The following is a 22,374-nucleotide window of genomic DNA, read 5'->3' as shown; positions in this document are numbered from 1 at the left end:
AGCGCGCTAACCGATTGCACCACTGGAGCTTGTGGTTTAGATATTTGTGACAAAAATTTTTCCATTGCGACTTTCTACTAATATTATGTTTTGTAAAACAATAAAAATGTGTTCCAGGTGAGGCTCGAACTCACAGCCTCTGCATCTCATACTGTTTTTAAATACAGCTCACTAACCAATTGCACCACTGGAGCTTGTGATTTCGGTATTTGTGACAAACTTTTCCCATTGCGACTTTCTACTAACATTTTGTTTTGTAACCCAATAAAAATGTGGTCTAGGTGAGGCTCGAACTTACAGCCTCTGCATCTCATACTGTTTATAAGTACAGCGCACTAACCGATTGCGCCACTGGAGCTTGTGCTTTAGATCTTTGTGGCAAATTTTTCCAATTGCGACTTTCTACTAACATTATGTTTTGTAACACAATAATAATGTGCACGCGGTGAGGCTCGATCTCACAGCCTCTGCATCTCATACTGTTTATAAGTACAGCGCGCTAACCGATTGCACCACTGGAGCTTGTGATTTGGGTACAAATCACCAAATTTTTCCATTGCAAATTTTACTGACACTATGTTTTGTAAAACAATAAAAATGTGCTCCAGGTGAGGCTCGAACTCGCAGCCTCTGCATCTCATACTGTTTATAAGTACAGCGCGCTAACCGATTGCACCACTGGAGCTTGTGGTTTAGATATTTGTGACAAAAGTTTTCCATTGCGAATTTCCACTAACATCATGTTTTGTAACACAATAAAGTTTTGTTCCAGGTGAGGCTCGAACTCACAGCCTCTGCATCTCATACTGTTTATAAGTACAGCGCACTAACCGATTGCACCACTGGAGCTTGTGGTTGAGATATTTGTGACAAAACTTTGCCATTCCGAATTTCTACTAACATTATGTTTTGTAAAACAATAAAATTGTGCTCCAGGTGAAGCTCGAACTCAAAGTCTCTGCATGTCATACTGATTATAAGTTCAGCGCACTAACCAATTGCACCACTGGAGCTTGTGATTTAGATATTTGTGACAAACTTTTCCCATTGCGAATTTCTACTAACATTATGTTTTGTAACACAATAATAATGTGCTCGCGGTGAGGCTCGATCTCACAGCCTCTGCATCTCATACTGTTTATAAGTACAGCGCGCTAACCGATGCCACCACTGGAGCTTGTGATTTGGGTACAAATCACCAAATTTTTCCATTGCAAATTTTACTGACACTATGTTTTGTAAAACAATAAAAATGTGCTCCAGGTGAGGCTCGAACTCACAGCCTCTGCATGTCATACTGATTATAAGATCAGCACACTAACCATTTGCATGACTGGAGCTTGTGATTTGGGTACAATTCACCAAATATTTCCCTTGCGAATTTCTACTAACATTATGTTTTGTAACACAATAATAATGTGCTCCCGGTGAAGCTCGAACTCACAGCCTCTGCATCTCATACTGTTTATAAGTACAGCGCACTAACCAATTGCACCACTGGATCTTGTGGTTTAGATATTTGTGACAAAAATTTGCCATTGCGAATTTTTACTAACATTATGTTTTGTAACGCAATAAAAATGTGCTCCAGGTGAGGCTCGAACTCACAGCCTCTGCATGTCATACTGATTATAAGATCAGCACACCAAACATTTGCATGACTGGAGCTTGTGATTTGGGTACAAATCACCAAATTTTTCTATTGCAAATTTCTACTGACACTGTATTTCTACACTATATTTTGTAACACAATAATAATGTGCTCCAGGTGAGGCTGTTTATAAGTACAGCGCGCTAACCGATTGCGCCACTGGAGCTTGTGGTTTAGATATTTGTGACAAAGTTTTCCCATTACGACTTTCTACTATCATAATGTTTTGTAACACAATAAAATTGTGCTCCAGGTGAGGCTCGAACTCACAGCCTCTGCATCTCATACTGTTTTTAAGTACAGCTCACTAAATAATTGCACCACTGGAGCTTGTGATTTCGGTATTTGTGACAAACTTTTCCCATTGCGACTTTCTACTATCATTTTGTTTTGTAACACAATAAAAATGTGGTCAAGGTGAGGCTCGAACTCACAGCCTCTGCATCTCATACTGTTTATAAGTACAGCGCACTAACCGATTGCACCACTGGAGCTTGTGGTTTAGATATTTGTGAGAAAATTTTCCCATTACGACTTCCTACTATCATAATGTTTTGTCACACAATAAAAATGTGCTCCAGGTGAGGCTCGAACTCACAGCCTCTGCATGTCATACTGATTATAAGATCAGCACACCAAACATTTGCATGACTGGAGCTTGTGATTTGGGTACAATTCACCAAATATTTCCTTTGCGAATTTCTACTAACATCATGTTTTGTAACACAATAATAATGTGCTCTACGTGAAGCTCGAACTCACAGCCTCTGCATCTCATACTGTTTATAAGTACAGCGCGCTAACCGATTGCGCCACTGGAGCTTGTGGTTTAGATATTTGTGACAAAAATTTTCCATTGCGAATTTCCACTAACATCATGTTTTGTAACACAATAAAGTTTTGCTCCAGGTGAGGCTCGAAGTCACAGCCTCTGCATCTCATACTGTTTATAAGGACAGCGCACTAACCGATTGCACCACTGGAGCTTGTGGTTTAGATATTTATAACAGAATTTTCCGATTACGACTTCCTACTAACATTATGTTTTGTAACACAATAATAATGTGCTCCAGGTGAGGCTCGAACTCACAGCCTCTGCATCTCATACTGTTTATAAGTACAGCGCGCTAACCAATTGCGCCACTGGAGCTTGTGGTTGAGATATTTGTGACAGAAATTTGCCATTCCGATTTTCTACTAACATTATGTTTTGTAAAACAATAAAAATGTGCTCCAGGTGAGGCTCGAACTCACAGTCTCTGCATGTCATACTGATTATAAGTTCAGCGCACTAACCAATTGCACCACTGGAGCTTGTGATTTAGATATTTGTGACAAAAGTTTCCCGTTGCGAATTTCTACTAACATTATGTTTTGTAACACAATAAAAATGTGCTCCAGGTGAGGCTCGAACTCACAGCCTCTGCATCTCATACTGTTTATAAGTACAGCGCGCTAACCGATTGCACCACTGGAGCTTGTGGTTGAGATATTTGTGACAAAAATTTGCCATTCCGAATTTCTACTAACATTATGTTTTGTAAAACAATAAAATTGTGCTCCAGGTGAAGCTCGAACTCACAGTCTCTGCATGTCATACCGATTATAAGTTCAGCGCACTAACCAATTGCATGACTGGAGCTTGAGATTTAGGTACAAATCACCAAATTTTTCCATTGCGACTTTCTACTAATATTATGTTTTGTAAAACAATAAAAATGTGCTCCAGGTGAGGCTCGAACTCACAGCCTCTGCATCTCATACTGTTTATAAGTACAGCGCGCTAACCGATTCCACCACTGGAGCTTGTGATTTGGGTACAAATCACCAAATTTTTCCATTGCAAATTTTACTGACACTATGTTTTGTAAAACAATAAAAATGTGCTCCAGGTGAGGCTCGAACTCACAGCCTCTGCATGTCATACTGATTATAAGATCAGCACACTAACCATTTGCATGACTGGAGCTTGTGATTTGGGTACAATTCACCAAATATTTCCATTGCGAATTTCTACTAACATTATGTTTTGTAACACAATAATAATGTGCTCCCGGTGAAGCTCGAACTCACAGCCTCTGCATCTCATACTGTTTATAAGTACAGCGCACTAACCAATTGCACCACTGGATCTTGTGGTTTAGATATTTGTGACAAAAATTTGCCATTGCGAATTTTTACTAACATTATGTTTTGTAACGCAATAAAAATGTGCTCCAGGTGAGGCTCGAACTCACAGCCTCTGCATGTCATACTGATTATAAGATCAGCACACCAAACATTTGCATGACTGGAGCTTGTGATTTGGGTACAAATCACCAAATTTTTCCATTGCAAATTTTACTGACACTATGTTTTGTAAAACAATAAAAATGTGCTCCAGGTGAGGCTCGAACTCACAGCCTCTGCATGTCATACTGATTATAAGATCAGCACACTAACCATTTGCATGACTGGAGCTTGTGATTTGGGTACAATTCACCAAATATTTCCATTGCGAATTTCTACTAACATTATGTTTTGTAACGCAATAAAAATGTGCTCCAGGTGAGGCTCGAACTCACAGCCTCTGCATGTCATACTGATTATAAGATCAGCACACCAAACATTTGCATGACTGGAGCTTGTGATTTGGGTACAAATGACAAGCTCCACAATCACAAAATTTGGTGATTGTGGTACAAATCACCAAATTTTTCTATTGCAAATTTCTACTGACACTGTATTTCTACACTATATTTTGTAACACAATAATAATGTGCTCCAGGTGAGGCTGTTTATAAGTACAGCGCGCTAACCGATTGCGCCACTGGAGCTTGTGGTTTAGATATTTGTGACAAAGTTTTCCCATTACGACTTTCTACTATCATAATGTTTTGTAACACAATAAAATTGTGCTCCAGGTGAGGCTCGAACTCACAGCCTCTGCATCTCATACTGTTTTTAAGTACAGCTCACTAACCAATTGCACCACTGGAGCTTGTGATTTCGGTATTTGTGACAAACTTTTCCCATTGCGACTTTCTACTATCATTTTGTTTTGTAACACAATAAAAATGTGCTCCAGGTGAGGCTCGAACTCACAGCCTCTGCATGTCATACTGATTATAAGATCAGCACACCAAACATTTGCATGACTGGAGCTTGTGATTTGGGTACAATTCACCAAATATTTCCTTTGCGAATTTCTACTAACATCATGTTTTGTAACACAATAATAATGTGCTCTAGGTGAAGCTCGAACTCACAGCCTCTGCATCTCATACTGTTTTTAAGTACAGCTCACTAACCAATTGCACCACTGGAGCTTGTGATTTCGGTATTTGTGACAAACTTTTCCCATTGCGACTTTCTACTATCATTTTGTTTTGTAACACAATAAAAATGTGGTCAAGGTGAGGCTCGAACTCACAGCCTCTGCATCTCATACTGTTTATAAGTACAGCGCACTAACCGATTGCACCACTGGAGCTTGTGGTTTAGATATTTGTGAGAAAATTTTCCCATTACGACTTCCTACTATCATAATGTTTTGTCACACAATAAAAATGTGCTCCAGGTGAGGCTCGAACTCACAGCCTCTGCATGTCATACTGATTATAAGATCAGCAGACCAAACATTTGCATGACTGGAGCTTGTGATTTGGGTACAATTCACCAAATATTTCCTTTGCGAATTTCTACTAACATCATGTTTTGTAACACAATAATAATGTGCTCTAGGTGAAGCTCGAACTCACAGCCTCTGCATCTCATACTGTTTATAAGTACAGCGCGCTAACCGATTGCGCCACTGGAGCTTGTGGTTTAGATATTTGTGACAAAAATTTTCCATTGCGAATTTCCACTAACATCATGTTTTGTAACACAATAAAGTTTTGCTCCAGGTGAGGCTCGAAGTCACAGCCTCTGCATCTCATACTGTTTATAAGGACAGCGCACTAACCGATTGCACCACTGGAGCTTGTGGTTTAGATATTTATAACAGAATTTTCCGATTACGACTTCCTACTAACATTATGTTTTGTAACACAATAATAATGTGCTCCAGGTGAGGCTCGAACTCACAGCCTCTGCATCTCATACTGTTTATAAGTACAGCGCACTAACCAATTGCACCACTGGAGCTTGTGGTTGAGATATTTGTGACAGAAATTTGCCATTCCGATTTTCTGCTAACATTATGTTTTGTAAAACAATAAAAATGTGCTCCAGGTGAGGCTCGAACTCACAGTCTCTGCATGTCATACTGATTATAAGTTCAGCGCACTAACCAATTGCACCACTGGAGCTTGTGATTTAGATATTTGTGACAAAAGTTTCCCGTTGCAAATTTCTACTAACATTATGTTTTGTAACACAATAATAATGTGCTCCTGGTGAGGCTCGAACTCACAGCCTCTGCATCTCATACTGTTTATAAGTACAGCGCGCTAACCGATTGCGCCACTGGAGCTTGTGGTTGAGATATTTCTGACAAAAATTTGCCATTCCGAATTTCTACTAACATTATGTTTTGTAAAACAATAAAATTGTGCTCCAGGTGAAGCTCGAACTCACAGTCTCTGCATGTCATACCGATTATAAGTTCAGCGCACTAACCAATTGCATGACTGGAGCTTGAGATTTAGGTACAAATCACCAAATTTTTCCATTGCGACTTTCTACTAATATTATGTTTTGTAAAACAATAAAAATGTGCTCCAGGTGAGGCTCGAACTCACAGCCTCTGCATCTCCTACTGTTTTTAGGTACAGCTCACTAACCGATTGCACCACTGGAGCTTGTGATTTAGATATTTGTGACAAAAATTTCCCGTTGCGAATTTCTACTGATATTATGTTTTGTAACACAATAATAATGTGCTCCAGGTGAAGCTCGAACTAACAGCTTCTGCATCTCATACTGTTTATAAGTACAGCGCGCTAACCGATTGCGCCACTGGAGCTTGTGGTTTAGATATTTGTGACAAAAATTTGCCGTTCCGAATTTCTACTAACATAATGTTTTGTAACACAATAAAAGTATGGTCCAGGTGAGGCTCGAACTCACAGTCTCTGCATGTCATACTGATTATAAGTCCAGCGCACTTACCAATTGCATGACTGGAGCTTGAGATTAAGGTACAAATCACCAAATTTTTCCATTGCGACTTTCTACTAACATTATGTTTTGTAAAACAATAAAAATGTTCTGCAGGTGAGGCTCGAACTCACAGCCTCTGCATCTCATACTGTTTTTAAATACAGCTCACTAACCAATTGCACCACTGGAGCTTGTGATTTCGGTATTTGTGACAAACTTTTCCCATTGCGAGTTTCTACTAACATTTTGTTTTGTAACACAATAATAATGTGCTCGCGGTGAGGCTCGATCTCACAGCCTCTGCATCTCATACTGTTTATAAGTACAGCGCGCTAACCGATTGCACCACTGGAGCTTGTGATTTGGGTACAAATCACCAAATTTTTCCATTGCAAATTTTACTGACACTATGTTTTGTAAAACAATAAAAATGTGCTCCAGGTGAGGCTCGAACTCACAGCCTCTGCATCTCATACTGTTTATAAGTACAGCGCGCTAACCGATTGCACCACTGGAGCTTGTGGTTTAGATATTTGTGACAAAAGTTTTCCATTGCGAATTTCCACTAACATCATGTTTTGTAACACAATAAAGTTTTGCCCCAGGTGAGGCTCGAACTCACAGCCTCTGCATCTCATACTGTTTATAAGGACAGCGCACTAACCGATTACACCACTGGAGCTTGTGGTTTAGATATTTGTGACAGAATTTTCCGATTACGACTTCCTACTAACATTATGTTTTGTAACACAATAATAATGTGCTCCAGGTGAGGCTCGAACTCACAGCCTCTGCATCTCATACTGTTTATAAGTACAGCGCGCTAACCGATTGCACCACTGGAGCTTGTGGTTGAGATATTTGTGACAAAAATTTGCCATTCCGAATTTCTACTAACATTATGTTTTGTAAAACAATAAAATTGTGCTCCAGGTGAAGCTCGAACTCAAAGTCTCTGCATGTCATACTGATTATAAGTTCAGCGCACTAACCAATTGCATGACTGCAGCTTGAGATTTAGGTACAAATCACCAAATTTTTCCATTGCGACTTTCTACTAATATTATGTTTTGTAAATCAATAAAAATGTGCTCCAGGTGAGGCTCGAACTCACAGCCTCTGCATCTCCTACTGTTTTTAGGTACAGCTCACTAACCGATTGCACCACTGGAGCTTGTGATTTAGATATTTGTGACAAAAATTTCCCGTTGCGAATTTCTACTGATATTATGTTTTGTAACACAATAATAATGTGCTCCAGGTGAAGCTCGAACTCACAGCCTCTGCATCTCATACTGTTTATAAGTACAGCGCACTAACCGATTGCGCCACTGGAGCTTGTGGTTGAGATATTTGTGACAAAAATTTGCCATTCCGAATTTCTACTAACATTATGTTTTGTAAAACAATAAAATTGTGCTCCAGGTGAAGCTCGAACTCAAAGTCTCTGCATGTCATACTGATTATAAGTTCAGCGCACTAACCAATTGCATGACTGCAGCTTGAGATTTAGGTACAAATCACCAAATTTTTCCATCGCGACTTTCTACTAATATTATGTTTTGTAAAACAATAAAAATGTGCTCCAGGTGAGGCTCGAACTCACAGCCTCTGCATCTCCTACTGTTTTTAGGTACAGCTCACTAACCGATTGCACCACTGGAGCTTGTGATTTAGATATTTGTGACAAAAATTTCCCGTTGCGAATTTCTACTGATATTATGTTTTGTAACACAATAATAATGTGCTCCAGGTGAGGCTCGAACTCACAGCATCTGCATCTCATACTGTTTTTAAGTACAGCGCACTAACCGATTGCACCACTGGAGCTTGTGGTTTAGATATTTGTGACAAAACTTTCCCATTACGACTTTCTACTATCATAATGTTTAGTAACACAATAAAAATGTGCTCCAGGTGAGGCTCGAACTCACAGCCTCTGCATCTCATACTGTTTATAAGTACAGCGCGCTAACCGATTGCACCACTGGAGCTTGTGGTTCAGATATTTGTGACAAAAATTTGCCATTGCGAATTTCCACTAACATTATGTTTTGTAACACAATAAAGTTTGCTTCAGGTGAGGCTCGAACTCACAGCCTCTGCATCTCATACTGTTTATAAGTACAACGCACTAACCGATTGCGCCACTGGAGCTTGCGGTTGAGATATTTGTGACAACAATTTGCCATTCCGAATTTCTACTAACATCATGTTTTGTAACACAATAAAAATGTGCTCCAGGTGAGGCTCGAACTCACAGTCTCTGCATGTCATACTGATTATAAGTTCAGCGCACTTACCAATTGCACTACTGGAGCTTGAGATTTAGGTACAAATCACCAAAATTTTCCATTGCGACTTTCTACTAACATTATGTTTTGTAAAACAATAAAAATGTGCTCCAGGTGAGGCTCGAACTCACAGCCTCTGCATCTCATACTGTTTTTAAGTACAGCTCACTAACCAATTGCACCACTGGAGCTTGTGATTTCGGTATTTGTGACAAACTTTTCCCATTCCGACTTTCTACTAACATTTTGTTTTGTAACCCAATAAAAATGTGGTCAAGGTGAGGCTCGAACTCACAGCCTCTGCATCTCATACTGTTTATAAGTACAGCACGCTAACCGATTGCACCACTGGAGCTTGTGATTTAGATATTTGTGACAAAAATTTCCCGTTGCGAATATCTACTGATATTATGTTTTGTAACACAATAATAATGTGCTCCAGGTGAAGCTCGAACTCACAGCCTCTGCATCTCATACTGTTTATAAGTACAGCGCGCTAACCGATTGCGCCACTGGAGCTTGTGGTTTAGATATTTGTGACAAAAATTTGCCATTCCGAATTTCTACTAACATTATGTTTTGTAACACAATAAAAATGTGCTCCAGGTGAGGCTCGAATTCACAGCCTCTGCATGTCATACTGATTATAAGTACAGCGCACTTACCAATTGCATGACTGGAGCTTGAGATTAAGGTACAAATCACCAAATTTTTCCATTGCGACTTTCTACTAACATTATGTTTTGTAAAACAATAATAATGTGCTCCAGGTGAAGCTCGAACTCACAGCCTCTGCATCTCATACTGTTTATAAGTACAGCGCACTAACCGATTGCACCACTGGAGCTTGTGGTTTAGATATTTGTGACAAAATTTTCCCATTACGACTTCCTACTATCATAATGTTTTGTCACAATAAAATTGTGCTCCAGGTGAGGCTCGAACGCACAGCCTCTGCATGTCATACTGATTATAAGATTAGCACACTAACCATTTGCATGACTGGAGCTTGTTATTTGGGTACAATTCACCAAATATTTCCATTGCGAATTTCTACTAACATCGTGTTTTGTAACACAATAATAATGTGCTCCAGGTGAGGCTCCAACTCACAGCATCTGCATCTCATACTGTTTATAAGTACAGCGCACTAACCGATTGCACCACTGGAGCTTGTGGTTTAGATATTTGTGACAAAGTTTTCCCATTACGACTTTCCACTAACATAATGTTTGTAACACAATAAAAATGTGGTCCAGGTGAGGCTCGAACTCACAGCCTCTGCATCTCATACTGTTTATAAGTACAGCGAGCTAACCGATTGCGCCACTGTAGCTTGTGGTTTAGATATTTGTGACAGAATTTTCCGATTACGACTTCCTGCTAACATTATGTTTTGTAACACAATAATAATGTGCTCCAGGTGAGGCTCGAACTCACAGCCTCTGCATCTCATACTGTCTATAAGTACAGCGCACTAACCGATTGCACCACTGGAGCTTGTGATTTAGATATTTGTGACAAAAATTTCCCGTTGCGAATTTCTACTGATATTATGTTTTGTAACACAATAATAATGTGCTCCAGGTGAAGCTCGAACTCACAGCCTCTGCATCTCATACTGTTTATAAGTACAGCGCACTAACCGATTGCACCACTGGAGCTTGTGGTTTAGATATTTGTGACAAAGTTTTCCCATTACGACTTTCCACTAACATAATGTTTGTAACACAATAAAAATGTGGTCCAGGTGAGGCTCGAACTCACAGCCTCTGCATCTCATACTGTTTATAAGTACAGCGAGCTAACCGATTGCGCCACTGGAGCTTGTGGTTTAGATATTTGTGACAAAGATTTGCCATTCCGAATTTATACTAACATTATGTTTTGTAACACAATAAAGTTTTGCTCCAGGTGAGGCTCGAACTCACAGCCTCTGCATCTCATACTGTTTATAAGTACAGCGCGCTAACCGATTGCGCCACTGGAGCTTGCGGTTGAGATATTTGTGACAACAATTTGCCATTCCGAATTTCTACTAACATTATGTTTTGTAACGCAATAAAAATGTGCTCCAGGTGAGGCTCGAACTCACAGCCTCTGCATCTCATACTGATTATAAGATCAGCACACCAAACATTTGCATGACTGGAGGTTGTGATTTGGGTACAAATCACCAAATTTTTCCATTGCAAATTTCTACTGACACTGTATTTCTACACTATCTTTTGTAACACAATAATAATGTGCTCCAGGTGAGGCTGTTTATAAGTACAGCGCGCTAACCGATTGCGCCACTGGAGCTTGTGGTTTAGATATTTGTGACAAAGTTTTCCCATTACGACTTTCTACTATCATAATGTTTTGTAACACAATAAAATTGTGCTCCAGGTGAGGCTCGAACTCACAGCCTCTGCTTCTCATACTGTTTTTAAGTACAGCTCACTAACCAATTGCACCACTGGAGCTTGTGATTTCGGTATTTGTGACAAACTTTTCCCATTGCGACTTTCTACTATCATTTTGTTTTGTAACACAATAAAAATGTGGTCAAGGTGAGGCTCGAACTCACAGCCTCTGCATCTCATACTGTTTATAAGTACAGCGCACTAACCGATTGCACCACTGGAGCTTGTGGTTTAGATATTTGTGAGAAAATTTTCCCATTACGACTTCCTACTATCATAATGTTTTGTCACACAATAAAAATGTGCTCCAGGTGAGGCTCGAACTCACAGCCTCTGCATGTCATACTGATTATAAGATCAGCACACCAAACATTTGCATGACTGGAGCTTGTGATTTGGGTACAATTCACCAAATATTTCCTTTGCGAATTTCTACTAACATCATGTTTTGTAACACAATAATAATGTGCTCTAGGTGAAGCTCGAACTCACAGCCTCTGCATCTCATACTGTTTATAAGTACAGCGCGCTAACCGATTGCGCCACTGGAGCTTGTGGTTTAGATATTTGTGACAAAAATTTTCCATTGCGAATTTCCACTAACATCATGTTTTGTAACACAATAAAGTTTTGCTCCAGGTGAGGCTCGAAGTCACAGCCTCTGCATCTCATACTGTTTATAAGGACAGCGCACTAACCGATTGCACCACTGGAGCTTGTGGTTTAGATATTTATAACAGAATTTTCCGATTACGACTTCCTACTAACATTATGTTTTGTAACAAAATAATAATGTGCTCCAGGTGAGGCTCGAACTCACAGCCTCTGCATCTCATACTGTTTATAAGTACAGCGCGCTAACCAATTGCGCCACTGGAGCTTGTGGTTGAGATATTTGTGACAAAAATTTGCCATTCCGATTTTCTACTAACATTATGTTTTGTAAAACAATAAAAATGTGCTCCAGGTGAGGCTCGAACTCACAGTCTCTGCATGTCATACTGATTATAAGTTCAGCGCACTAACCAATTGCACCACTGGAGCTTGTGATTTAGATATTTGTGACAAAAATTTCCTGTTGCGAATTTCTACTAACATTATGTTTTGTAACACAATAATAATGTGCTCCAGGTGACGCTCGAACTCACAGCCTCTGCATCTCATACTCTTTATAAGTACAGCGCGCTAACCGATTGCGCCACTGGAGCTTGTGGTTGAGATATTTGTGACAAAAATTTGCCATTCCGAATTTCTACTAACATTATGTTTTGTAAAACAATAAAGATGTGCTCCAGGTGATGCTCAAACTCACAGTCTCTGCATGTCATACTGATTATAAGTTCAGCGCACTAACCAATTGCATGACTGGAGCTTGAGATTTAGGTACAAATCACCAAATTTTTCCATTGCGACTTTCTACTAATATTATGTTTTGTAAAACAATAAAAATGTGCTCCAGGTGATGCTCGAACTCACAGCCTCTGCATCTCCTACTGTTTTTAGGTACAGCTCACTAACCGATTGCACCACTGGAGCTTGTGATTTAGATATTTGTGACAAAAATTTCCCGTTGCGAATTTCTACTGATATTATGTTTTGTAACACAATAATAATGTGCTCCAGGTGAAGCTCGAACTCACAGCCTCTGCATCTCATACTGTTTATAAGTACAGCGCGCTAACCGATTGCGCCACTGGAGCTTGTGGTTTAGATATTTGTGACAAAAATTTGCCATTCCGAATTTCTACTAACATTATGTTTTGTAACACAATAAAAATGTGCTCCAGGTGAGGCTCGAACTCACAGTCTCTGCATGTCATACTGATTATAAGTTCAGCGCACTTACCAATTGCATGACTAGAGCTTGAGATTAAGGTACAAATCACCAAATTTTTCCATTGCGACTTTCTACTAACATTATGTTTTGTAAAACAATAAAAATGTGCTCCAGGTGAGGCTCGATCTCACAGCCTCTGCATCTCATACTGTTTATAAGTACAGCGCGCTAACCGATTGCACCACTGGAGCTTGTGATTTCGGTATTTGTGACAAACTTTTCCCATTGCGACTTTCTACTAACATTTTGTTTTGTAACCCAATAAAAATGTGGTCAAGGTGAGGCTCGAACTTACAGCCTCTGCATCTCATACTGTTTATAAGTACAGCGCACTAACCGATTGCGCCACTGGAGCTTGTGCTTTAGATCTTTGTGGCAAATTTTTCCAATTGCGACTTTCTACTAACATTATGTTTTGTAACACAATAATAATGTGCTCGCGGTGAGGCTCGATCTCACAGCCTCTGCATCTCATACTGTTTATAAGTACAGCGCGCTAACCGATTGCACCACTGGAGCTTGTGATTTGGGTACAAATCACCAAATTTTTCCATTGCAAATTTTACTGACACTATGTTTTGTAAAACAATAAAAATGTGCTCCAGGTGAGGCTCGAACTCACAGCCTCTGCATCTCATACTGTTTATAAGTACAGCGCGCTAACCGATTGCACCACTGGAGCTTGTGGTTTAGATATTTGTGACAAAAGTTTTCCATTGCGAATTTCCACTAACATCATGTTTTGTAACACAATAAAGTTTTGCTCCAGGTGAGGCTCGAACTCACAGCCTCCGCATCTCATACTGTTTATAAGGACAGCGCACTAACCGATTGCACCACTGGAGCTTGTGGTTTAGATATTTGCGACAGAATTTTCCGATTACGACTTCCTACTAACATTATGTTTTGTAACACAATAATAATGTGCTCCAGGTGAAGCTCGAACTCACAGCCTCTGCATCTCATACTGTTTATAAGTACAGCGCGCTAACCGATTGCGCAACTGGAGCTTGTGGTTTAGATATTTGTGACAAAAATTTGCCATTCCGAATTTCTACTAACATTATGTTTTGTAAAACAATAATAATGTGCTCCAGGTGAGGCTCGAACTCACAGTCTCTGCATCTCATACTGTTTATAAGTACAGCGCGCTAACCGATTGCGCCACTGGAGCTTGTGGTTTAGATATTTGTGACAAAAATTTTCCATTGCGAATTTCCACTAACATCATGTTTTGTAACACAATAAAAATGTGCTCCAGGTGAGGCTCGAACTCACAGTCTCTGCATGTCATACTGATTATAAGTTCAGCGCACTTACCAATTGCATGACTGGAGCTTGAGATTAAGGCACAAATCACCAAATTTTTCCATTGCGACTTTCTACTAACATTATGTTTTGTAAAACAATAAAAATGTGCTCCAGGTGAGGCTCGAACTCACAGCCTCTGCATCTCATACTGTTTTTAAGTACAGCTCACTAACCAATTGCACCACTGGAGCTTGTGATTTCGGTATTTGTGACAAACTTTTCCCATTGCGACTTTCTACTATCATTTTGTTTCGTAACACAATAAAAATGTGGTCAAGGTGAGGCTCGAACTCACAGCCTCTGCATCTCATACTGTTTATAAGTACAGCGCACTAACCGATTGCACCACTGGAGCTTGTGGTTTAGATATTTGTGAGAAAATTTTCCCATGACGACTTCCTACTATCATAATGTCTTGTCACACAATAAAAATGTGCTCCAGGTGAGGCTCGAACTCACAGCCTCTGCATGTCATACTGATTATAAGATCAGCACACCAAACATTTGCATGACTGGAGCTTGTGATTTGGGTACAATTCACCAAATATTTCCTTTGCGAATTTCTACTAACATCATGTTTTGTAACACAATAATAATGTGCTCTAGGTGAAGCTCGAACTCACAGCCTCTGCATCTCATACTGTTTATAAGTACAGCGCGCTAACCGATTGCGCCACTGGAGCTTGTGGTTTAGATATTTGTGACAAAAATTTTCCATTGCGAATTTCCACTAACATCATGTTTTGTAACACAATAAAGTTTTGCTCCAGGTGAGGCTCGAAGTCACAGCCTCTGCATCTCATACTGTTTATAAGGACAGCGCACTAACCGATTGCACCACTGGAGCTTGTGGTTTAGATATTTATAACAGATTTTCCGATTACGACTTCCTACTAACATTATGTTTTGTAACACAATAATAATGTGCTCCAGGTGAGGCTCGAACTCACAGCCTCTGCATTTCATACTGTTTATAAGTACAGCGCGCTAACCAATTGCGCCACTGGAGCTTGTGGTTGAGATATTTGTGACAAAAATTTGCCATTCCGATTTTCTACTAACATTATGTTTTGTAACACAATAATAATGTGCTCCAGGTGAGGCTCGAACTCACAGCCTCTGCATCTCATGCTGTTTATAAGTACACCGCGCTAACCGATTGCGCCACTGGAGCTTGTGGTTGAGATATTTGTGACAAAATTTTGCCATTCCGAATTTCTACTAACATTATGTTTTGTAAAACAATAAAATTGTGCTCCAGGTGAAGCTCGAACTCACAGTCTCTGCATGTCATACCGATTATAAGTTCAGCGCACTAACCAATTGCATGACTGGAGCTTGAGATTTAGGAACAAATCACCAAATTTTTCCATTGCGACTTTCTACTAATATTATGTTTTGTAAAACAATAAAAATGTGCTCCAGGTGAGGCTCGAACTCACAGCCTCTGCATCTCATACTGTTTTTAAATACAGCTCACTAACCAATTGCACCACTGGAGCTTGTGATTTCGGTATTTGTGACAAACTTTTCCCATTGCGAGTTTCTACTAACATTTTGTTTTGTAACCCAATAAAAATGTGGTCAAGGTGAGGCTCGAACTTACAGCCTCTGCATCTCATACTGTTTATAAGTACAGCGCACTAACCGATTGCACCACTGGGGCTTGTGGTTTAGATATTTGTGAGAAAATTTTCCCATTACGACTTCCTACTATCATAATGTTTTGTCACACAATAAAAATGTGCTCCAGGTGAGGCTCGAACTCACAGCCTCTGCATGTCATACTGATTATAAGATCAGCACACCAAACATTTGCATGACTGGAGCTTGTGATTTGGGTACAATTCACCAAATATTTCCTTTGCGAATTTCTACTAACATCATGTTTTGTAACACAATAATAATGTGCTCTAGGTGAAGCTCGAACTCACAGCCTCTGCATCTCATACTGTTTATAAGTACAGCGCGCTAACCGATTGCGCCACTGGAGCTTGTGGTTTAGATATTTGTGACAAAAATTTTCCATTGCGAATTTCCACTAACATCATGTTTTGTAACACAATAAAGTTTTGCTCCAGGTGAGGCTCGATCTCACAGCCTCTGCATCTCATACTGTTTTTAAGTACAGCGCACTAACCGATTGCGCCACTGGAGCTTGTGCTTTAGATCTTTGTGGCAAATTTTTCCAATTGCGACTTTCTACTAACATTATGTTTTGTAACACAATAATAATGTGCTCGCGGTGAGGCTCGATCTCACAGCCTCTGCATCTCATACTGTTTATAAGTACAGCGCGCTAACCGATTGCACCACTGGAGCTTGTGATTTGGGTACAAATCACCAAATTTTTCCATTGCAAATTTTACTGACACTATGTTTTGTAAAACAATAAAAATGTGCTCCAGGTGAGGCTCGAACTCACAGCCTCTGCATCTCATACTGTTTATAAGTACAGCGCGCTAACCGATTGCACCACTGGAGCTTGTGGTTTAGATATTTGTGACAAAAGTTTTCCATTGCGAATTTCCACTAACATCATGTTTTGTAACACAATAAAGTTTTGCTCCAGGTGAGGCTCGAACTCACAGCCTCTGCATCTCATACTGTTTATAAGGACAGCGCACTAACCGATTGCACCACTGGAGCTTGTGGTTTAGATATTTGTGACAGAATTTTCCGATTACGACTTCCTACTAACATTATGTTTTGTAACACAATAAAAATGTGCTCCAGGTGAGGCTCGAACTCACAGCCTCTGCATCTCATACTGTTTATAAGTACAGCGCGCTAACCGATTGCGCCACTGGAGCTTGTGGTTAAGATATTTGTGACAAAAATTTGCCATTCCGAATTTCTACTAACATTATGTTTTGTAAAACAATAAAATTGTGCTCCAGGTGAAGCTCGAACTCAAAGTCTCTGCATGTCATACTGATTATAAGTTCAGCGCACTAACCAATTGCATGACTGCAGCTTGAGATTAAGGTACAAATCACCAAATTTTTCCATTGCGACTTTCTACTAATATTATGTTTTGTAAAACAATAAAAATGTGCTCCAGGTGAGGCTCGAACTCACAGCCTCTGCATCTCCTACTGTTTTTAGGTACAGCTCACTAACCGATTGCACCACTGGAGCTTGTGATTTAGATATTTGTGACAAAAATTTCCCGTTGCGAATTTCTACTGATATTATGTTTTGTAACACAATAATAATGTGCTCCAGGTGAAGCTCGAACTCACAGCCTCTGCATCTCATACTGTTTATAAGTACAGCGCGCTAACCGATTGCACCACTGGAGCTTGTGGTTGATATATTTGTGACAGAAATTTGCCATTCCGATTTTCTACTGACATTATGTTTTGTAAAACAATAAAAATGTGCTCCAGGTGAGGCTCGAACTCACAGTCTCTGCATGTCATACTGATTATAAGTTCAGCGCACTAACCAATTGCACCACTGGAGCTTGTGATTTAGATATTTGTGACAAAAGTTTCCCGTTGCGAATTTCTACTAACATTATGTTTTGTAACACAATAATAATGTGCTCCAGGTGAGGCTCGAACTCTCAGCCTCTGCATCTCCTACTGTTTTTAGGTACAGCTCACTAACCGATTGCACCACTGGAGCTTGTGATTTAGATATTTGTGACAAAAATTTCCCGTTGCGAATTTCTACTGATATTATGTTTTGTAACACAATAATAATGTGCTCCAGGTGAGGCTCGAACTCACAGCCTCTGCATCTCATACTGTTTATAAGTACAGCGCACTAACCGATTGCGCCACTGGAGCTTGTGGTTTAGAAATTTGTGACAAAAACTTGCCATTCCGATTTTCTACTAACATAATGTTTTGTAACACAATAAAAGTATGGTCCAGGTGAGGCTCGAACTCAGAGTCTCTGCATGTCATACTGATTATAAGTTCAGCGCACTTACCAATTGCATGACTGGAGCTTGAGATTAAGGTACAAATCACCAAATTTTTCCATTGCGACTTTCTACTAACATTATGTTTTGTAAAACAATAAAAATGTGCTCCAGGTGAGGCTCGAACTCACAGCCTCTGCATCTCATACTGTTTTTAAATACAGCTCACTAACCAATTGCACCACTGGAGCTTGTGATTTCGGTATTTGTGACAAACTTTTCCCATTGCAAGTTTCTACTAACATTTTGTTTTGTAACCCAATAAAAATGTGGTCAAGGTGAGGCTCGAACTTACAGCCTCTGCATCTCATACTGTTTATAAGTACAGCGCACTAACCGATTGCACCACTGGAGCTTGTGGTTTAGATATTTGTGAGAAAATTTTCCCATTACGACTTCCTACTATCATAATGTTTTGTCACACAATAAAAATGTGCTCCAGGTGAGGCTCGAACTCACAGCCTCTGCATGTCATACTGATTATAAGATCAGCACACCAAACATTTGCATGACTGGAGCTTGTGATTTGGGTACAATTCACCAAATATTTCCTTTGCGAATTTCTACTAACATCATGTTTTGTAACACAATAATAATGTGCTCTAGGTGAAGCTCGAACTCACAGCCTCTGCATCTCATACTGTTTATAAGTACAGCGCGCTAACCGATTGCGCCACTGGAGCTTGTGGTTTAGATATTTGTGACAAAATTTTCCATTGCGAATTTCCACTAACATCATGTTTTGTAACACAATAAAGTTTTGCTCCAGGTGAGGCTCGATCTCACAGCCTCTGCATCTCATACTGTTTTTAAGTACAGCGCACTAACCGATTGCGCCACTGGAGCTTGTGCTTTAGATCTTTGTGGCAAATTTTTCCAATTGCGACTTTCTACTAACATTATGTTTTGTAACACAATAATAATGTGCTCGCGGTGAGGCTCGATCTCACAGCCTCTGCATCTCATACTGTTTATAAGTACAGCGCGCTAACCGATTGCACCACTGGAGCTTGTGATTTGGGTACAAATCACCAAATTTTTCCATTGCAAATTTTACTGACACTATGTTTTGTAAAACAATAAAAATGTGCTCCAGGTGAGGCTCGAACTCACAGCCTCTGCATCTCATACTGTTTATAAGTACAGCGCGCTAACCGATTGCACCACTGGAGCTTGTGGTTTAGATATTTGTGACAAAAGTTTTCCATTGCGAATTTCCACTAACATCATGTTTTGTAACACAATAAAGTTTTGCTCCAGGTGAGGCTCGAACTCACAGCCTCTGCATCTCATACTGTTTATAAGGACAGCGCACTAACCGATTGCACCACTGGAGCTTGTGGTTTAGATATTTGTGACAGAATTTTCCGATTACGACTTCCTACTAACATTATGTTTTGTAACACAATAATAATGTGCTCCAGGTGAGGCTCGAACTCACAGCCTCTGCATCTCATACTGTTTATAAGTACAGCGCGCTAACCGATTGCGCCACTGGAGCTTGTGGTTGAGATATTTGTGACAAAAATTTGCCATTCCGAATTTCTACTAACATTATGTTTTGTAAAACAATAAAATTGTGCTCCAGGTGAAGCTCGAACTCAAAGTCTCTGCATGTCATACTGATTATAAGTTCAGCGCACTAACCAATTGCATGACTGCAGCTTGAGATTAAGGTACAAATCACCAAATTTTTCCATTGCGACTTTCTACTAATATTATGTTTTGTAAAACAATAAAAATGTGCTCCAGGTGAGGCTCGAACTCACAGCCTCTGCATCTCCTACTGTTTTTAGGTACAGCTCACTAACCGATTGCACCACTGGAGCTTGTGATTTAGATATTTGTGACAAAAATTTCCCGTTGCGAATTTCTACTGATATTATGTTTTGTAACACAATAATAATGTGCTCCAGGTGAAGCTCGAACTCACAGCCTCTGCATCTCATACTGTTTATAAGTACAGCGCGCTAACCGATTGCGCCACTGGAGCTTGTGGTTTAGATATTTGTGACAAAAATTTGCCATTCCGAATTTCTACTAACATAATGTTTTGTAACACAATAAAAGTATGGTCCAGGTGAGGCTCGAACTCACAGTCTCTGCATGTCATACTGATTATAAGTTCAGCGCACTTACCAATTGCATGACTGGAGCTTGAGATTAAGGTACAAATCACCAAATTTTTCCATTGCGACTTTCTACTAACATTATGTTTTGTAAAACAATAAAAATGTGCTCCAGGTGAGGCTCGAACTCACAGCCTCTGCATCTCATACTGTTTTTAAATACAGCTCACTAACCAATTGCACCACTGGAGCTTGTGATTTCGGTATTTGTGACAAACTTTTCCCATTGCGAGTTTCTACTAACATTTTGTTTTGTAACCCAATAAAAATGTGGTCAAGGTGAGGCTCGAACTTACAGCCTCTGCATCTCATACTGTTTATAAGTACAGCGCACTAACCGATTGCACCACTGGAGCTTGTGGTTTAGATATTTGTGAGAAAATTTTCCCATTACGACTTCCTACTATCATAATGTTTTGTCACACAATAAAAATGTGCTCCAGGTGAGGCTCGAACTCACAGCCTCTGCATGTCATACTGATTATAAGATCAGCACACCAAACATTTGCATGACTGGAGCTTGTGATTTGGGTACAATTCACCAAATATTTCCTTTGCGAATTTCTACTAACATCATGTTTTGTAACACAATAATAATGTGCTCTAGGTGAAGCTCGAACTCACAGCCTCTGCATCTCATACTGTTTATAAGTACAGCGCGCTAACCGATTGCGCCACTGGAGCTTGTGGTTTAGATATTTGTGACAAAAATTTTCCATTGCGAATTTCCACTAACATCATGTTTTGTAACACAATAAAGTTTTGCTCCAGGTGAGGCTCGATCTCACAGCCTCTGCATGTCATACTGTTTTTAAGTACAGCGCACTAACCGATTGCGCCACTGGAGCTTGTGCTTTAGATCTTTGTGGCAAATTTTTCCAATTGCGACTTTCTACTAACATTATGTTTTGTAACACAATAATAATGTGCTCGCGGTGAGGCTCGATCTCACAGCCTCTGCATCTCATACTGTTTATAAGTACAGCGCGCTAACCGATTGCACCACTGGAGCTTGTGATTTGGGTACAAATCACCAAATTTTTCCATTGCAAATTTTACTGACACTATGTTTTGTAAAACAATAAAAATGTGCTCCAGGTGAGGCTCGAACTCACAGCCTCTGCATCTCATACTGTTTATAAGTACAGCGCGCTAACCGATTGCACCACTGGAGCTTGTGGTTTAGATATTTGTGACAAAAGTTTTCCATTGCGAATTTCCACTAACATCATGTTTTGTAACACAATAAAGTTTTGCTCCAGGTGAGGCTCGAACTCACAGCCTCTGCATCTCATACTGTTTATAAGGACAGCGCACTAACCGATTGCACCACTGGAGCTTGTGGTTTAGATATTTGTGACAGAATTTTCCGATTACGACTTCCTACTAACATTATGTTTTGTAACACAATAATAATGTGCTCCAGGTGAGGCTCGAACTCACAGCCTCTGCATCTCATACTGTTTATAAGTACAGCGCGCTAACCGATTGCGCCACTGGAGCTTGTGGTTGAGATATTTGTGACAAAAATTTGCCATTCCGAATTTCTACTAACATTATGTTTTGTAAAACAATAAAATTGTGCTCCAGGTGAAGCTCGAACTCAAAGTCTCTGCATGTCATACTGATTATAAGTTCAGCGCACTAACCAATTGCATGACTGCAGCTTGAGATTAAGGTACAAATCACCAAATTTTTCCATTGCGACTTTCTACTAATATTATG

At 39.8% G+C, this 22,374-nt stretch overlaps 22 non-coding genes across 22 annotated transcripts; all 22 read right to left on the bottom strand.

Annotated features, from left to right (window-relative positions):
* Window positions 1-1,583: 1,583 nt before the first annotated feature.
* Trnai-uau (transfer RNA isoleucine (anticodon UAU)) lies at window positions 1,584-1,817 on the bottom strand. The gene is made up of 2 exons: window positions 1,780-1,817; window positions 1,584-1,619 (listed from the first exon to the last, which is right to left on the bottom strand). It is a non-coding gene; the product is annotated as a tRNA-Ile (tRNA).
* Window positions 1,818-2,716: 899 nt separating this feature from the next.
* Trnai-uau (transfer RNA isoleucine (anticodon UAU)) lies at window positions 2,717-2,801 on the bottom strand. The gene is given in 2 exon segments: window positions 2,717-2,752; window positions 2,764-2,801. It is a non-coding gene; the product is annotated as a tRNA-Ile (tRNA).
* A 243-nt stretch (window positions 2,802-3,044) lies between these two features.
* Trnai-uau (transfer RNA isoleucine (anticodon UAU)) lies at window positions 3,045-3,129 on the bottom strand. The gene is given in 2 exon segments: window positions 3,045-3,080; window positions 3,092-3,129. It is a non-coding gene; the product is annotated as a tRNA-Ile (tRNA).
* A 4,040-nt stretch (window positions 3,130-7,169) lies between these two features.
* On the bottom strand, window positions 7,170-7,254 carry Trnai-uau (transfer RNA isoleucine (anticodon UAU)). The gene is given in 2 exon segments: window positions 7,170-7,205; window positions 7,217-7,254. It is a non-coding gene; the product is annotated as a tRNA-Ile (tRNA).
* Window positions 7,255-7,497: 243 nt separating this feature from the next.
* Window positions 7,498-7,582, bottom strand: Trnai-uau (transfer RNA isoleucine (anticodon UAU)). Its single transcript is given in 2 exon segments — window positions 7,498-7,533; window positions 7,545-7,582. It is a non-coding gene; the product is annotated as a tRNA-Ile (tRNA).
* An 899-nt stretch (window positions 7,583-8,481) lies between these two features.
* Trnal-uaa (transfer RNA leucine (anticodon UAA)) lies at window positions 8,482-8,566 on the bottom strand. The gene is given in 2 exon segments: window positions 8,482-8,517; window positions 8,529-8,566. It is a non-coding gene; the product is annotated as a tRNA-Leu (tRNA).
* Window positions 8,567-8,645: 79 nt separating this feature from the next.
* On the bottom strand, window positions 8,646-8,730 carry Trnai-uau (transfer RNA isoleucine (anticodon UAU)). The gene is given in 2 exon segments: window positions 8,646-8,681; window positions 8,693-8,730. It is a non-coding gene; the product is annotated as a tRNA-Ile (tRNA).
* A 2,206-nt stretch (window positions 8,731-10,936) lies between these two features.
* Window positions 10,937-11,021, bottom strand: Trnai-uau (transfer RNA isoleucine (anticodon UAU)). Its single transcript is given in 2 exon segments — window positions 10,937-10,972; window positions 10,984-11,021. It is a non-coding gene; the product is annotated as a tRNA-Ile (tRNA).
* Window positions 11,022-11,100: 79 nt separating this feature from the next.
* On the bottom strand, window positions 11,101-11,334 carry Trnai-uau (transfer RNA isoleucine (anticodon UAU)). Its single transcript has 2 exons — window positions 11,297-11,334; window positions 11,101-11,136 (listed from the first exon to the last, which is right to left on the bottom strand). It is a non-coding gene; the product is annotated as a tRNA-Ile (tRNA).
* An 899-nt stretch (window positions 11,335-12,233) lies between these two features.
* Window positions 12,234-12,318, bottom strand: Trnai-uau (transfer RNA isoleucine (anticodon UAU)). Its single transcript is given in 2 exon segments — window positions 12,234-12,269; window positions 12,281-12,318. It is a non-coding gene; the product is annotated as a tRNA-Ile (tRNA).
* Window positions 12,319-13,872: 1,554 nt separating this feature from the next.
* Window positions 13,873-13,957, bottom strand: Trnai-uau (transfer RNA isoleucine (anticodon UAU)). Its single transcript is given in 2 exon segments — window positions 13,873-13,908; window positions 13,920-13,957. It is a non-coding gene; the product is annotated as a tRNA-Ile (tRNA).
* A 407-nt stretch (window positions 13,958-14,364) lies between these two features.
* Window positions 14,365-14,449, bottom strand: Trnai-uau (transfer RNA isoleucine (anticodon UAU)). Its single transcript is given in 2 exon segments — window positions 14,365-14,400; window positions 14,412-14,449. It is a non-coding gene; the product is annotated as a tRNA-Ile (tRNA).
* Window positions 14,450-15,511: 1,062 nt separating this feature from the next.
* Trnai-uau (transfer RNA isoleucine (anticodon UAU)) lies at window positions 15,512-15,596 on the bottom strand. Its single transcript is given in 2 exon segments — window positions 15,512-15,547; window positions 15,559-15,596. It is a non-coding gene; the product is annotated as a tRNA-Ile (tRNA).
* Window positions 15,597-16,659: 1,063 nt separating this feature from the next.
* Window positions 16,660-16,744, bottom strand: Trnal-uaa (transfer RNA leucine (anticodon UAA)). Its single transcript is given in 2 exon segments — window positions 16,660-16,695; window positions 16,707-16,744. It is a non-coding gene; the product is annotated as a tRNA-Leu (tRNA).
* A 242-nt stretch (window positions 16,745-16,986) lies between these two features.
* On the bottom strand, window positions 16,987-17,071 carry Trnai-uau (transfer RNA isoleucine (anticodon UAU)). Its single transcript is given in 2 exon segments — window positions 16,987-17,022; window positions 17,034-17,071. It is a non-coding gene; the product is annotated as a tRNA-Ile (tRNA).
* Window positions 17,072-17,314: 243 nt separating this feature from the next.
* Window positions 17,315-17,399, bottom strand: Trnai-uau (transfer RNA isoleucine (anticodon UAU)). The gene is given in 2 exon segments: window positions 17,315-17,350; window positions 17,362-17,399. It is a non-coding gene; the product is annotated as a tRNA-Ile (tRNA).
* A 1,882-nt stretch (window positions 17,400-19,281) lies between these two features.
* Trnal-uaa (transfer RNA leucine (anticodon UAA)) lies at window positions 19,282-19,366 on the bottom strand. Its single transcript is given in 2 exon segments — window positions 19,282-19,317; window positions 19,329-19,366. It is a non-coding gene; the product is annotated as a tRNA-Leu (tRNA).
* Window positions 19,367-19,608: 242 nt separating this feature from the next.
* On the bottom strand, window positions 19,609-19,693 carry Trnai-uau (transfer RNA isoleucine (anticodon UAU)). The gene is given in 2 exon segments: window positions 19,609-19,644; window positions 19,656-19,693. It is a non-coding gene; the product is annotated as a tRNA-Ile (tRNA).
* A 243-nt stretch (window positions 19,694-19,936) lies between these two features.
* Trnai-uau (transfer RNA isoleucine (anticodon UAU)) lies at window positions 19,937-20,021 on the bottom strand. The gene is given in 2 exon segments: window positions 19,937-19,972; window positions 19,984-20,021. It is a non-coding gene; the product is annotated as a tRNA-Ile (tRNA).
* Window positions 20,022-21,412: 1,391 nt separating this feature from the next.
* Trnal-uaa (transfer RNA leucine (anticodon UAA)) lies at window positions 21,413-21,497 on the bottom strand. The gene is given in 2 exon segments: window positions 21,413-21,448; window positions 21,460-21,497. It is a non-coding gene; the product is annotated as a tRNA-Leu (tRNA).
* A 242-nt stretch (window positions 21,498-21,739) lies between these two features.
* On the bottom strand, window positions 21,740-21,824 carry Trnai-uau (transfer RNA isoleucine (anticodon UAU)). The gene is given in 2 exon segments: window positions 21,740-21,775; window positions 21,787-21,824. It is a non-coding gene; the product is annotated as a tRNA-Ile (tRNA).
* Window positions 21,825-22,067: 243 nt separating this feature from the next.
* Window positions 22,068-22,152, bottom strand: Trnai-uau (transfer RNA isoleucine (anticodon UAU)). Its single transcript is given in 2 exon segments — window positions 22,068-22,103; window positions 22,115-22,152. It is a non-coding gene; the product is annotated as a tRNA-Ile (tRNA).
* Window positions 22,153-22,374: the final 222 nt, after the last annotated feature.

The sequence above is a fragment of the Watersipora subatra genome, chromosome 1 (genome assembly GCF_963576615.1).
Source record: "Watersipora subatra chromosome 1, tzWatSuba1.1, whole genome shotgun sequence".
In the NCBI taxonomy this organism is placed as follows: Eukaryota; Metazoa; Bryozoa; class Gymnolaemata; order Cheilostomatida; family Watersiporidae; genus Watersipora; species Watersipora subatra.
Note: the sequence above shows the minus strand (reverse complement) of the source record. Positions and strands in the feature narration are given on the sequence as shown.